Source organism: Gopherus flavomarginatus, chromosome 10, assembly GCF_025201925.1.
Source record: "Gopherus flavomarginatus isolate rGopFla2 chromosome 10, rGopFla2.mat.asm, whole genome shotgun sequence".
Classification (NCBI taxonomy): Eukaryota; Metazoa; Chordata; order Testudines; family Testudinidae; genus Gopherus; species Gopherus flavomarginatus.
In genome coordinates this window covers 41,208,052-41,223,283 of record NC_066626.1, presented here as the reverse complement: position 1 = coordinate 41,223,283, position 15,232 = coordinate 41,208,052, and the positions used below count along the sequence as shown (strand labels likewise).

General features: G+C 43.7%; 1 protein-coding gene and 1 pseudogene across 1 annotated transcript in view; one reads left to right on the top strand and one right to left on the bottom strand.

The window, feature by feature from the left end:
- Positions 1 to 15,232, top strand: part of MAP3K20 (mitogen-activated protein kinase kinase kinase 20) — a 564,831-nt gene that overhangs the window by 229,160 nt on the left and 320,439 nt on the right. The gene's annotated exons all lie outside the window — the stretch shown is intronic.
- LOC127030193 (dynein axonemal heavy chain 11-like) overlaps positions 1 to 15,232 on the bottom strand; it is a 243,483-nt pseudogene that overhangs the window by 27,872 nt on the left and 200,379 nt on the right.

Sequence of the window (15,232 nt, the reverse complement as noted above, 5' to 3'; positions counted from 1 at the left end):
ACTCCTGGTGAATACTTGCAGCATCCATGCAAGCAACCAAGATGCATATGCACAAACTATATACAAACTTCAGTGGCTGTATGCTGCTGTAACTTAACTTGCGTCAATCAACGTTTGTAGTTGTAGCCATGGCCTTAATAAATAAATAAATTGGCAATGGGATTTAGGCTGTTAAGTCCCTACGTCATTTTTGAAAAGTGGCTGCCCAGTTGGGTGCTTTTGAACATTCTACCTAAGATTTGGCAAGAGGAAGCAGCTTGGGTCATGAGCCAACAATGCACTTAAACACAATCTCAACTGTATGTGTGAGTAGGCCCATTGGATCAGAACCTCTTTTGTTCCCAGAGGACAGAGTGGAAGAGAGAGTTCAGCACAGATGGTTGGTCATGAGCATTAGTGAAAACTTGAGTTCCAACTCAGGAGCATCACAGCAAAGGAACACAAATAACTCCAAGAGACACGCAGAATGACTTGGCTAGTGAATAGGTTGATGTGGCATTAATAAACGTATAGAGAATTTTGAAAGTCAAAAAGGCAATTTTAAATGTACTGCAAGGCCCCAGATCCAGTGAAGCACTTAAACAGCTGTGAAATTTGGAACATGTGCGTACTCCCATTGGCTGTGATCTGGGATCTAAATCCTAAAAATACTGCAATTGTCCAGTATGAGATTTCAACTATAACTTTAAGAATAATTTTGTCCTTTGCAGCTGATGGTTAAATCAGATGACTTAAGAGCTCCATATTTCAACCTCAGTTCTGCCACTCACTTGCTCTGTATACTATGGGAAAAATCAAATCGTACTTGTGCTGTGGTTTGCCCCTCTGCAAAATGACGATGATGATAATAATATTTAGCTACTTCACCGGGGTGTTGTAAAGCTTCATTCATTAACGGTCACATTGAAATCTCTGTGGCATTATAGGAGGGTAATGTATATAATACAAAACACATGTGGCTGGTACAGAAATTTTATTGTCATGAGTTTGGCATGACCTAGTGAGTTATACAACACAAACATTCCTAACAAGGGCCGTTACTTATAGTTCAGATGAGGAACAATATAACTTTTATACTACACCATCATATTTAGGGTCAGATCCCCAGGTATATCACAGCAGAGGAGTGAAGAGGCTGGGAGTAAAGGTGGTTTTCTGCTACCTTCCTGTCCCCTGCATGGGGCACGTTACTGCAGCCTCAGGTTCAGGGAGGATTGCCAAGGCATGTTGGCCCAGCTCATCTTAGGTATTTAGGCACCTAATTCCCATTTAAATCAATGGGCATTAAGTGCCTAAATACCCATTGCCCTCTGGCTCCACCTCTTGTACTGGAGAGGTCAAGACACCAGCCCCATACAAGCTAGGCATTCCCTATATACTGGAAGAAACCTCAGGCAGCATTACATCCCCTTTGTGCTGCTGGAGGGGCTGAGCATATGGCCATGAGGGTTATGCTATATATTTAACAAACTTTTTAAAAATATTAGGGAGAGTTGGAACTTTTTTACTGGAATAATTTTGCGTCTTTCTGCCCACTGAGTACAGTGAACCAAACTGTAAATCCCTCAGATGTAGAAATATATGGCTAATTGAATTTTAGAGACCTCTAAAATCATGATTTTGAAGTTCAATGTCTCTGAACTTTCCAGGGTTAGAAGCAGGAGCAGCATGCCCCCTGGAATAACTGGGTCATTGGTCTGAGGCACAGTGTGAGAGCAATGTAATTTTTGGCAATTTTGTTTTTAATAAAAGGCAGCTGTCTGAAGGAGACAAAATAGGCAGACGGTGAGGAGATAGAGAAGAAACCCGTTTGTGATTAATCCAAGAAAGAAATAGTTCCAGTTCATGTAGGTTAAATATATGACCTGTGGACTGCTGCCAGAGCCAGTGAACCGCTGGTGAGCTTATGAAGAACTGTTTGGGGAACTGGAAGTTGCCTGGGGGCAGTATTGACTTACCTAAGCAATTTTCTCAAGATTTCATCATATGAAATATTACATGCAAGAAAATGGAACTCTCTTTTAGGTACTACTTTTCCCCTTCCCTCGTTTTTCTGCTCCTTTTTGACATGTGCACCCCTTCCTGTGTCCACACAGACTGGGTAAGTTGTGGTTGAATTCTAGCCAGGAGAGAACAACAAACTGCAGGTGAATTTAGAAAGCCATGCAGCACTATTTCCTATTCAATTAAAAGTCCAAGACAGTCAGAGCCCCTGATGTGTTACCTTTCATTTGACTACCCACATTTTTGACTTTCTGCAAATAATGTACTAAATGAATAAAAGAAGATAGATACTATTTTTTCTTTTCCCTGAGTTACAGATAACAAGACAAGTCCCTTCCCTTACAGTTTGTGCATATCAATGTGATTTAATGTTAAAAATAATAATAATAAAGTGCCAAAATCTCTCTCTTTGTCTCTGTCTTTTTAAAGCATTGCCCTTTTCAAAACAAGGGGAAATTCAGTATAGTTTCAGTGCCACAGTGATCAAACAGTGTCACATCACTATGGCAATTGCTGCCCAGGCCAGGAATACAGATCAGCTTTAATTGTGCAACGCCTTATTGCTGGTGCATGTCAATCAGAACCTATGAATTGAGAAAAATTTGCTCTGTTCATTCTGTTAAATGATGTATCCAATTAAACCTGTTAGAATTCATGATCTTCAGTCAAGGTTAAATGAAAGTAGTTACTCCTGTCAGCTAGGTGATTAAATGCTGCCTACATCAGGCACATTTATGTGCAAAATTAAAATTTTGGTATAAAGCATGAATCTTTATGCATGCCAGTTAATTATCTTGCGGTTCCTCCATTTATTAAATGCCCACTGCATTTCTTCTTAATCATCAGCATCCTTTCAAAACTTATTTCATAGTCCACATTATGCCCAAATGAAATGCTTTATCAATGAAAACTTGCTCTTTTGAAGGATTTGGCTGTTGCTACGCTACTAAAGATGGCCATTATTAATAGTTTTTTAGCCATTATGCAAAAGATCTATTTGTGTTGTGTTGTATAATTCTGAGTGACTGTGATAGGAATCCCTTGTGTTGTTGCTGTCGGTCATTGTCTCATTCTCTGCACCTAGCTGGGACTTGTGCTGCATATCAGCCAACTCCAACAAACACCAAGACTGTAATATACAGTGCTACAAAATTAGCATAAACGTAACTGCTATGGGGCCAATCCTGACTCCCTACCCTATGTGGGAATGGAAGACCTTGAACACAGATAAATTCAGAGCAGTTTCTCTGTGTAGGGGGAAGGGAGAGGGAGAGGATCTGTGGAGCCTGCAGGATATCCAAAGACTCTGCATGTCAGATAAGGATTTCCTTGGAAGCAAGGCCAGTGGATCCACTGGCCAAACACCCACACATAAAAGAGAACATAGCGGCTATGGGATCTACACAGCTTAGAGGAGGCACTCTGCTGCTGCTCCATGTTATGGGGGGGATAGAAGGCTTTGCTTTCTTCCTCCTTCCTCCAGTGCACAGTCTATTTACTCTGGCTATGTGCTCTGTCCAGGATCTGCACAAAGTCATTCACTGTACATCAAAAGTATTGTTCAAATTAGGAGCAAGAATTATGTATTGCATATTTATTCTTGTAAGGTCCAATAAAGCCAGGCTTTGAACGCTGCATGCAGTGTAGAACCAGAATACAACTGTGTGTAGTGATCAATTAAAAAATCTTTAACTAGAAACATATTTAAAAAAAAGACTGTGTGGCACAAACTTTGCTCTTACAAGGGACATTTCTTCCTGTGTCTGAAATATTCTAGGTGGACGTTTATTCCTTTTCATTCTGAGACGGTGTTAAGAACCCCTCTTACAAACAATCAAAATTATGCCTCTTCACTGACAACTACTGAATAATATTTAAATCAGACTGGGAGACAAACTAGTTTAACATACTCTACTAAACTGGTAATAGAAATAAGCATGCTGCTGTTATTAAAGGTAAATGCCCACAGTAGTTTTTAACTTGTGGAGTGTTATAAGTCTAATTTTTATTCACATAACATGTTATAAAATACAGCTAGAGAAAATAAATACTGAGGCAGAAGGAGCACCACCAATGGAAAGACTTGCTGGTGTGTACAGCTTTATCTTTGATGGCCCTCAGAAATTATGGAATGCTGGTTTGAATCTTAAAGGTGAGTGATGTGAATTGATTTATTCAGGATCATACCAGAAAATATCTGTTCAGAAAGTATTTCCACAGAAGCTTACATCAATGGCAGTGTTCTGTCACTCAACATATATTTCTAGGCATTCAGTAGTTTCCTGCACAAATCTTTTGTGGATTGGAGCCTGTAAGCCAATCAATTCTAGCTGAACTTTGGCTTCAGCTTTGAGTCCAGCTAAAAACAACGTGTTTGTCTCTTTGAAAAAATATCTGAAGCTTCTTGATCCATGCAGCAGCAGTCTGAAGGGTAACTATCACAATCATATTTCTGGAGTATCTGAAAAATGGAAAAGGTCACTCCACTGACGCTGCCTTGGAAAATGCCTGGAGCTCGAAGGAAAGGCATCCCTTTGCTCACCCCCTTAAACAGCTAAAGACAAAGCCCTCCTTCCGGTCCCAGGCAGCTGCAAACAAGGTCCCTCTCCCTTCCCCTATCAACTGCAAATAATGGACTTTTCTCTCTTGACAGCCGCGAAAAATAAAACTCTGCTCCCTCCTCTCTCTGGCACTTGTTTACAGCCACTCCACACCAAAGTTCAATATTTTTAGGTATCTAAATATAATGCTGTCAGCCACTGTGAATAAAAGAGTATCATCAGGCTTACAGACAACAGAATCCTCACCAAGCCTTGCAGAGGGTGGTGACAAGCCTTGAAAAGTGAACTGGAAAATAAGCCTTTCACTAGCTTCCCAGAAGACTGATGCTGAAGCTCCTGGATTTGGCTCAACCTGTCCACCACTAGTATTATTCTTCTTCCTCCACCCACACTTAGCACTAGTCCACTCCTCCAGACATACAGAGGCCAGGAATTGCAGGCTGCATACTACAAACCCAACATGTCCTTGCCATTGTTAACTGTTGCTGTGTGCGTCAGTATGGATTAGTACTTTAGCTGGATATTTCTGCTCAAGTGCTCCCCAGCAGAAGTTCTCAAACTTCTTTGCTGTGGCCCCCTTTGGAGATTCATGTCCTATGCCTGCCCTCCTCTTCCTCAGAAATGGTATTTCCATGGATGCCTGGGGTCTAGCATCCCATCCCATTCCTCCCTGGCCCAGGACATGCTCTGGTTGGGCAGCCCCAGCAGGCCTCAGAGAGCTGAGCTGCACCCTCTTCTTGTGCCTCTGTCCCATAGACCCCCAGAATCACACACAGGCATCAGGCTCCTCCAGCCCTGGTGCAATCCCCAGAATGTGTGAGCAAGAGCCTGTGTAGGCAGGAACTACTTCCCCAAGGGGAACATGCACATCGGCCTCTGGAGAAGAGAGCAAGCTGGAATGTCTCCCCCACTCCCAAACAGAGAGAGGCCACTCCCTTCTCTCCTCATTCCTCCTGCCTCCTTGTTCTTCCACAGCCGAAGCTGAGGCAGGAGACTCAGCTAGTGGGAGGAATTCTTATTTTATTGTAACCCTTCTGTCAAGTGGAGTCAACAGCAACCAGGGACAGATCCAATATTTAGGGTTTCCTTTTCAACAATACAACACAACACAGAACCAGCTCAAGCCCCACCAGCCGCTGTTCTGCTCTGCTGGCCGCCCTGCCAGCTGCCATTCTACTGGCTTCTCCACTGGCCACCCTGCCAGCCACTGTGCTGCCCACAGTCACCTTCTGCTGGCACCTGCTTCTCTACTGTGACCTCTGTAGGTCAGTCCCTTGAGGTTCCCCCACAGCTCTATGTGGTTTTCAGCTCTTGGTGATTGTCAGCTCCTAGTGGAGAAACTTCACTGTAGGGCAGAAACGCTGTTCCACAACAAGTGATTCCAGCTCTAATGATCACTTAAAATGAAAAGTCTCCTAATGGAGACCTACTTAGCTCTGTCTTTGAACAGTGGGGAGGGGCAGGGTAAACTGTGCATGGGGCTCTGAGATAGAGCCCACACCTCCTAGCAGGGACACCTGTCCTCACCCATGATTACTTTCACAGTGGTCTGCATCTGAGCCCCTGGTTTAGCGGAGTTCATTTCAGGAGTTCAGTCAGGACAGGCTAAGTACATTTTTAGTGCCCTTTACTTATACAATAAAGATAACAACATTTCACTACCCCTGCATTCAGATTTAAAATTTTTATTAAAGCTAATGTTAAAAAAATTATATGATACATAGGATGAGAAAAGAGTGTCAGTAGGTCTGGGTATAGCGCTTAGATTATCCACAAATACAAAGTTTGTTTTTTAAAGTCATATGATACATAGAGTACATAATCAGCAGTTACCCACATTTAGGTGAATAGATTTAACAATACAGTTTAGATCAGGGGTCGGCAACCTTTCAGAAGTGGTGTGCCGAGTCTTCATTTATTCACTCTAATTTAAGGTTTCGCGTGCTGGTCATACATTTTAATGTTTTTTAGAAGGTCTCTCTCTACAAGTCTATATATTATATAACTAAACTAAAGTTGTATTGTAAAATAAACAAGGTTTTCAAAATGTTTAAGAAGCTTAATTTAAAATAAATTAAAATGTTGATCTTTCGCCACCGGCCCGCTCAGCCCACTGCTGGTCTGGGGTTATGTTCACCTAGGCCGGCAGTGGGCTGAGTGAGGCCTGCGGCCGGGACTGCAGCTGGGAAGGGTCTGGCAGCCAGAACCCAAGCCCAGCAGCGGGCTGTGCAGGGCAAGCAGCCGGGACCCCAGACCGGCAGTGGGCTGAGCAGCTCAGCCTGCTGCCGCTCAGGGGTTCCATCCTCCGGCTCCTGCCAGCCAGGATCCCAGCAGCCGGACCCGCTCAGCCCGGTGCTGGTCTGGGGTCCCAGCCCTGCCCACATACAGTGGGTACCTACCTTCTCCCTGGTTCTGGTCCATTCTCTTCCTCTCTCTGCACTGAACTGAGAGTGGGAGTGGACTGAGCACAGGGCTGGGGGTGAAGGGTCTGACCAGGAGCTAGAATGAAGGAAGGAGCTCAGGGTTGGGGCAGGAGGTTTGGGTGTGGGGGCACTCACCTGGGCAGCTCCCATTTGGTGTGAGGGGTGCAGGTGGGAATGTGAGTGGTGGTGCAGGGGCTCCCGTTTGGTGCTCAGGATGGGGATGGGGATGTGTGGGGTGCAAGAGTCAGGGCAGAGGGCTGGGGGTATGTGAGGGGGGTGCAGGTGTCAGAGTCAGGGGGCTGGGTATGTGTGAGGGTGCCAGTCAGGGCTGGGTTCATGGGGGGGAGTGAAAGAGTCAACAGAGGGCTGGGTGGTACAGGGGTCAAAGCAGGGCCCTGGGGAGCAGGCCCCTGTGTGGAGGTGCAGGGCTCAGGGCAGAGGGCTGAGTGACTGCCCCACCCAGAACCCCCAACCCCCACTCCTTGTCCCAACTACCCCCTCCTGGGACCCCTACCCCTTATCCCCTGACTGCCCCCCTAGGACCCTACCCCCTACCTGTCCCCTGACTGCCCCAACCCTTATCCACACCCCAGATAGACCCCCTGGACTCCCATGCCTATCTAACTGCTCCCTGCCCCTGACAGGACCCCCAGAACTCTGGACCCATACAACACCCCGCCTGCTCCCTACCTGCCCCAACACCTCTCCACACCCCTGCCTCCTGACAGGACCCCCCAGAACTCCTGACTCATCCAACCCCCCACAGCTCCTTGTCTCCTGACCACCCCCTCCAGAGACCCCCCCCCACAGCCTAACTACTTCCCCAGGACCCTCCTTGGTCCCTGTCCCCTGACTCCCCTGACCGCTATCCACCCCCCAATCAGACCCGGGGACTCCCATGCCCCATCCAACCCCCCTGTTCCCTGACTGTCCCCTCCAGAGATCCCCACCCCTAACCACTCCCGGGATCTCACCCACCCTGCTCCCTGTCCCTTGACTGCCCCCATCCCTTACCCAACCCCCCCGTCCGCCGGCCCCGGACCTGGCCCCTTACTATGAGGCTCCCTGCTCATCCGGAGCCCTGCCGCTGCTGCCCCCGCTGCCCCCATGCATGTAGCTCTGCCCTGCCCCTCAGAGCACTGTGCGCGCGGCAGCAGGGCTCCGGATGAGCGGGGAGCGTCTTTCCCTCCCCACGGAGCCAAATGCTGCCCCGTGGGAGCGCTTAGCCCCAACCCCCAGAGCGCTGCGCGTGTGGCGGCAGGGCTCTAGGGGAAGGCAGTGGAGGCTTGCTGCACTCAGGTCGGCACTCCAGCCTGGGACCGCGGACCCCGCAGCTTGCCGCCTTGGTAGGATTTTTAATGGCACGTGGAGTCCCAGCAGGCAGCCGCGTGCCATTAAAAATTGGCTCGCGTGCCATCTTTGGCACATGTGCCATAGGTTGCCAACCCCTGGTTTAGATATTAGAATCCAAATACTCAGGTATATCACTCATGAAAAGTTGTACAGAGAGTTGGTTGTGGAAAGCAAAATATACGAGTGGAGATTGTCCTTCAGTAATTGAGAATTAGGTAGGTTGTCCATTTAGAAAAATACAATCCATGAGGAAAATATTTCAGTTACTTTCCTGACTGATTTGTAACCCAACATCAACCAAAGTTGATCACTTTGGGCAACACAGCTCTGTCTGCTGGATACTTAGGCAGAGTGGGTGTGTTCATGTAAATACAATCTGCTCCTGAAGTCTTTTCTCCTCCCCAGCTAGCTGTCAGGGGAGAGCTCATTCACACTCTGCTTACATCATCAACAATAATTGGAAGAAACAAGAAAACATTCTTAACCAGTCACTTCCTTACACTCTCCTGATAATCTCATCATGCCCCGCGCCCCCCCCCCAGTTAGAAAACCCATACTCTACGATAAGAGTTGACATGTGATTTAATGTGTGATCGTTAGGTTTCAGTGTTATCCCACCTCTCTTAAAGACCTTGGTTCCAAGCATGCAAACCCAGCATCGATTTATATTTGAAGTAGGGTATTTCACAGGCATAAGGGATAGGAGCTTCTTTAATGGCAGATTAAATTGTGCAGAAACTGAGTGACACTAGCAGGGAAGAAAAAACAACCACTTAGACATGGTGTGGGTTGTGGATCGCAGCTATACATGTACACAGGAATATTTGAATACATATGCATTTATCTGATTTCATATGCTGTTTTATTTCTCAGTCTGATCTACAGAAATAAAAGAAGTATTTTATAGTAAGGAGAATGTCAGATCGATGAATTCCACACAAAAATCACTATGGAGTTCTTTACATTTCAGTAACTCATGACAAAATCCAGAGTATTTTTGCTTTAGGATTTGCAGTCACTTTCAGTCAAAATCTCACCTATAGATAGAAGGTTATTAAGTATTTTTGTATCTAGTAATTAGTTATTCTTTGTTTTAATTTTCGTGTGTATGTTTTCCCCTAAAAACTAAACAGAATTCATCAAGAAATGGAATGGAAGGAATTTTTTTTCCTGAATATTATAAATGAATTGAACAAAGATTGCTAGTGTTTGTCATTTTCCTTATCTGTACACATGAGTATGTTATATACTCATTTCCATTGCAAATGGTACATCAAAATGATCATAGCAAACTGAAATATATTGTACATTTCATTATTTAATTTCTTTGAAAGTATCACTCACAAAAATATTCAGTTGTCACTGTTCTTGAACTAAAGCTTTATGGCGCGATGAAAGACATAAAAGTGCTAATGCTGTCAGTCCAGAATAAAAACAGGCCACAAGCTTTGGAAAATTATTAATTATTTGTATTTAATTAGCTAGAGTCACTAATCAAGTTCAGGGTCAGTTGTGCTAGGTGCTGTACAAACATTTAATCACTCTGCTTTTAGGCTATATTCCTTTCCCTTACTCTTTGTATGGCAGGGTTAGTCCAGATCTCAGAATGACATTACATTAGGAAAAAAAAAATCCAATACGAATCATGGATTGGAGTTCTTCATCACAATGTTAGGAAGGGCCCACCAATCAGAATAGGAGAAACAAGACTGGGGAATAAATATACAACAGGGAAGAGAACCACACCCTTTTGGATCTAATAGGACCAACATCAGTGGGAACTCCATACATATATCTCAGTGCATAATTGAGTGCTAAATTAATTCTTGTAAACGGCATATTCGACCAAATCCTGCAACCCTTACTCAGTCACCTAAGGAAATAAATGAGAATACTTGTGTGAATAAGGGCTGCTTATTTGCTTTACCAAGGGATTACATGATCAGGTTCATTTTTGGAGGATTATTGGACAAATGCTAGAAAAACGAAGCTCTCTTCCGAGACACTTTTTTTAGAAGAAAAATAAACAAACAAAAAGCCCCACACACTAAATAATTTTGAGTTCAAAAGTTCATTGCTCCTGGGTGTTTTTTAAAATTCCTTTTTAAAGTTAAATGGTGAAATCAAAATGGAGTGAAATGTTCATCTACTAGTGTGTTTTATAGTTTGTTTTTATAACTAGCTGTGTTACTTAGAAATGTTGCAGAGGCTAAAGGCAACTTTGTACTTAATTAGCCTTTATTGGTCCAAATAGGCACACATTCAAGTTTGTTGTTCTGTAATACTGCTGTGTTAGCAATTCCCTGAGTTTAATGTCAGATAGGAGCCAAAATCACATTAACATGAAAGGGGATTTTTGGAGAGTTGCTGAGTTTGTTTGTTTTGGGGAATGGAATGGAGGGGGGTTGTTAGTTATTTGGCGCTTTAATTTTCAGGAAAAATTAAAGCTAAAAAAATGCACTGTTTGTTGAGGGAAGGAGTCCCTTTTCTCTAAATACTTTTATTCTAGTCACAGAAATAGAACCTTTTGCTATATTTGTTCACATTGATTTGAGCACATTATGTTGTGGGGTAAAGACTGGTAATGTGGGGAAAATGGTTTTAATAGTGTTCCTGTTACAGTGGAACGCTTACGGCACTGCATCACCCACAGTGGAATATAGCTAACTACCAGCACTAACTGGTTAGTACAGAGAACTGGTCAAATAATAACTAAGCCTAGCTGGTCTACAATTATAGATATTTATGGTCAAGGTCATGTAATTTTCAAGTCTGTAATATATGTTGAGCCTCCAAATTTGGTTGCAGCACACTTCACCCATAAGGGGGAAAAACACAAAAGAAAACATGGTCAATTCAAATAATAAAATAACCTATTTCAAACGTCTTTCGAAAAACTGAGTTTTTCTGCTGCAATAGCAGAATGGCACTGTACATTTATTGGCTTGAGGCAAGGACTGGAGTTTTAGATCCACTTCACAATACACCTAAACTGTAAAACAGTTTCAGCATTTTAAAAGTGAAATGAGTCATTGTTTGAAAAGATCATGGATGGTTGGCACTTATATTCTTGATCACACCAAGAGGTTGATAATGGGAAATAGCGATTAATGAATTGGAATTAATCTCCTCTTTCCTAGAGGCAAAAAGTTTGAAGGAAAAAAAAAAGCAACCCCAAGTAGATTCAAAAGCCATAGAATCCTGGACTCAAAATATTTGGCTTATACAGCCCCCAGATGTTACACCAAGAATTCACACAATCTTCCTCCAATCAAAGTTAATAGGCATTTTGGATGTCCAAAGAATGAAGGATTGACCCTTTAGAAGCCATGATTTAAGGGCTCAGTGTTGCAAAATTCTGAACGCTCTCGGCTCCCATTGAGTTAGTTCAATGAGATTTGACGATGCTCAGCAGTTCCAGTAGTACCCATTCCTGCACCTATTGACTTCAGTGGGAGTTTTGTGTAACCTATTTTATATATTCTATTTCTGTTCCAATTCTACTAGCATTTACCTTCACATAACACCACGGGCCTCCATGCAGTTGCACAAGGTAAGTCAGAGCTAAATTTGGCTGTCTATATTTTATAAAAAAAACAATACCGAGTATAATTCTGTACTTGTTCATAGTATTAAGCCTTTTACTAAGATCTTTTAATCTTTTGCACAGAGAAGTAGAGTAAAAATAAGGAATTTTGTTCAAAGAAACAAAACTATTGCACTGCCCCAGGATCAGCGCAAGGAGATTACTTTCTCCCTGGAGCAGCAGAAGAACAAACTGCAGCAGGTCTATTCCTAGTTCAGTGCAGTGTACTATTCCCAGCAAGCCTGTACAGCTATGCTCCTTGGTGCACTGGAGATGGAGCTAAGGCACTGTTCAGTCCTTCCATCCTCCACTCCCCTGTGCAAGGGGGGACATAATGGTCCTGTATATTTATTTCCCTTCTCCAGTGCTGCCACCCTAGACTTGACCCTCCTTCCGCCCCCTAAATCACCAGGCTAACTGGGCACAATTTGGCCCTATTAGAGCTGACAATATTACCTTACAAAGAAATGCTCAAAAATACATAACAGGCTTGTACTGCTGCATATTTACCTTAACAATTACATTTCAAACATTCAATTAGTTCACAGAATTATATTATGAATGCATTTATTTGTCTACTAGTAACACAGTAAAATGTCATTTAAAAAACAAGAGAACAATGAGGAACATTAAACCCTTATACAAGCTCAGCAAATATGGCAGCAAAAGATCATCAACCTCTTTAGTGTGTGTTTTATTTAACTGGTTACTTTATTAATAATATTAAAAGTGCACCAGTTCAGAACCAAGAATCTTATAGCAAGTAATGCTACAAAATCTAGGTTTTCACAAACTGTGCTGCATACCACACAGGGAGAAAAAAAATGCCTGTTTTTTAAATATTGTAAAAAACCAAGGCCCCAGATCAGGTTAAATACATATATCTTTTTGAAGTACCACGTGGTAGGAGAGCAGATTGATAAAGGACAGAAGAAATGCTAAATATGCATCATGACAAACAGTGAAAAATTAAGTATTGTAACTAACATTAATTACACTCTCGTAAGATGAATAGGCTGCTCATCATTAACGAGAGCGTATACCTTTGTCTAAGTTTCACATCTACCTGTGATAAATGTGCTAATGCTGAAAAATTCATCATAGTAACATTTGAATTAACAGCACACTAATAGATTGACATGCGAGTATGAATAAAGCATTTAATCAGAAACACTGTACACACCCAAGAGCAAATTTTCTTGTATGCATATATCAAACAAAATGGGTATGATGAACATTACAATCTTGTTTTCGGTTATATTGAGATCACCTCACATCATTGCCCCAAATATTTATAATCCAGACTCTTAAATAGTTTGGACAGAGTACACTTGTTGGAGAGATTGAGGCAGTTTAAGTATAGAGCAATGATCATCTCTGAATAGAAAGGGTGGGGCTCAATTTAAAATACCCAGTGACGCCTTCTCACCTGAGAGGGAGGGAACATTCAGACATGCCTCACGTTGGGCCAGATGCAGCTCCTACAGAACTCTGTGAAGCCTTGTCTATGCCCAGGGTTTATTTCAAACTACATTTAGTTTGTGCAAATTAAAATGGCTTACATCCACACAGAGCAATTCTTGCCGTGTATTAACTAGCCAGTTAATATGTATTCTATAATCCACTTTGAATGTGGTTTAATTCATTGTGTATTGGGTTAATGCAGACTATTGTTCACAGGGGCACAGCTCTACCTTGCATAAACTTTGGCAGCCTTCCAAATGCCATCATACAATGCTTTCCATTATGCCAGGACTGGCCTGTCTGTTCACCTGTGTGCCCTGCACTGCTCTAGAGTCATCCTGACCAGATGTCGCCTCCCCATTTAAATGCTGGCACAAACCCATGATCAGTCCATTTGTTGCTGCACTCCACTAGAGTCGTATATATCCTACATTGCTATTGCAGCACTATAGCACACCCTGTGCAGGCCCAGGAGCCATGCAGAGGGCCTGGATCTCCTATCCCCTGAGGGAGAGGTAAGGGTTGAGGCAGCCCTTGCCAGGAAACACAGAAATACAGAGGTGTAGAAAGCAATAGCTAAGGGACTGGATGAGAAGGGTCACTTCCAGGACCCCACACAATGTCAACTCAAAGCAAAGAGACTCAGAAACACTTATAAGAAAACCAAATACAAAACCAGGCTCTCCAGCAGTGCTCCTATTGAGAGTCTTTCCATTGATTTTAATAGAAGTTTGATAAGGCCTACTGCCCATTTAAGTCATTGGGAGTTTTTCCATTCTCGGTTCCTCATAACTCCACCCCCACTCATGCTTGGCTTGGCCTATGTAGCCGGGGCCTGACCTTTTCCTGCCCACAGAGAATGCAGGCTTATCTCTAGACTCTCTGCTTTCAGTGATTTCCTCTTTGTCACGGCTGGCACCTCCCTGCTGCACAGGTGTAGCTCCCAGTTCTTCCACCAGCTCTAGAGGCAGCTTTAAGGGGTGAGAGCTGGAAGCCAGCTGCTAAAATTGAGAGAAGTAGCTGTCAGGGAGTAGTGGGAAGGGCAGTCTGACACGTAGTCCTGGATCAGTGACAGGGACAGCTGTTTTCCAGGGATGGGTTCCAAATCTGGGTCTGTCCTGACCAAACCAGGCATATTAGCAGGTGGCTTCCCTTCTCTTCCTCCTCCCCCACTTACCAGAAGGATCCGTGCATGCAGTAAGCCAAGGAAGAGGGGGAGACAGGATGGTTTGATGCCTCTTTGATACCCTTGTGCTTTGTTGGGAATGGACCAGGTGCGATGGGTGGGTGGCTGCTTTAAGAGAAGGTAGGCAGGTGGCTTAAAAGGAGCCACCAGCCACTGTCTGCTATCCACGGAGAACTTCTGCAGTGAGAGCAGGAGTCTGGCAGTTTCTTCACACCAAGTGCTCCTCTCCTCCAATCCATGTGGGCTATTCCAGCTGCTACCACTACTCTCCTGCCCGGTTTCATGCAGACCAGAGACAGGATGGGGAGAAGGCAGCCACTGGAGTTCAGAGCCTCTCTTTGTTTTTCCACAACCTGTCCTGCACTCAGAGTGATATCAGCAGCCACACACTGCTGGAACCACTGCTGGAGAGGTCTTCTGCGTCCTACAGGTTGGGAACTACTGCCCTATGTACTGTACATTCCTATAAGAAAACTACAGCATCCCCTTGGAATGCCACATTGCAGTACAAGTATAACTGGAGCAAAGGGTTTCTCTCTTCTCTGTGAGTGAAGACTGAGGCACATAGACTAACTCTCATTAATGCTAATCACATTTAGATACATAAATCCCTTGCCCTAGAGCAATAAAACCAGTGATTACTTATTAAAAAGTT